We start from the raw sequence: 652 nt of genomic DNA on the forward strand, positions 1-652 counted from the left end.
AAGGAGAGAAAATGAATTTACACTGGGATAATGTCCCAACTTTTGCCCTAGGGTCAGGTCTAATACAAATGGACTCATTTTGCTTGTTCACATGTAGCCTCGTTTGGGTGATTTAAGAGCTAGAGGAAGAATATACAAATTTTCCATCAAAAACAAAGAAAAACAAAACTATTTCCTTAAAATTTTGTAAGATATTTACATATTCTAAAGATTTTGTCCATCTTTAGGAAAATGTCTCCAGTATATTGCCAGTTTACTATTTATTCTTTTACCTTATTAAATAATATTTTATTTAGGGGTGCCTGGTTGGTGCAATCAGTTAAGTGCCCAACTCGGTTTCAGCTCAGGTCATGATTTCAAGGTCTTGAGTTTGAGTCCTGCATCAGGCTTCATGCTCAGTGCAGTCTGCTTGAGACTCTTTCTTCCTCTCTCTCTGCTCCTCCCACCTGCTCTCTCTCTCTAAGATAAATAAATAAAATCTAAAAATATATATTTTTTAAAATTTTCACCAAAAATGTTGTTCTTCTTAAAGTGGTGTTCAGGTTTTATGTTTTGTTTTCAGTAGATTTCTATGACAAATTATAAAAATTTCCATCCAATTGTCTCAATTTTTAAGGTTTTAAGCTACACACACACACACACACACACACAC

Source organism: Ursus maritimus, unplaced genomic scaffold (assembly GCF_017311325.1).
Source record: "Ursus maritimus isolate PB19 unplaced genomic scaffold, ASM1731132v1 scaffold_5, whole genome shotgun sequence".
In the NCBI taxonomy this organism is placed as follows: Eukaryota; Metazoa; Chordata; class Mammalia; order Carnivora; family Ursidae; genus Ursus; species Ursus maritimus.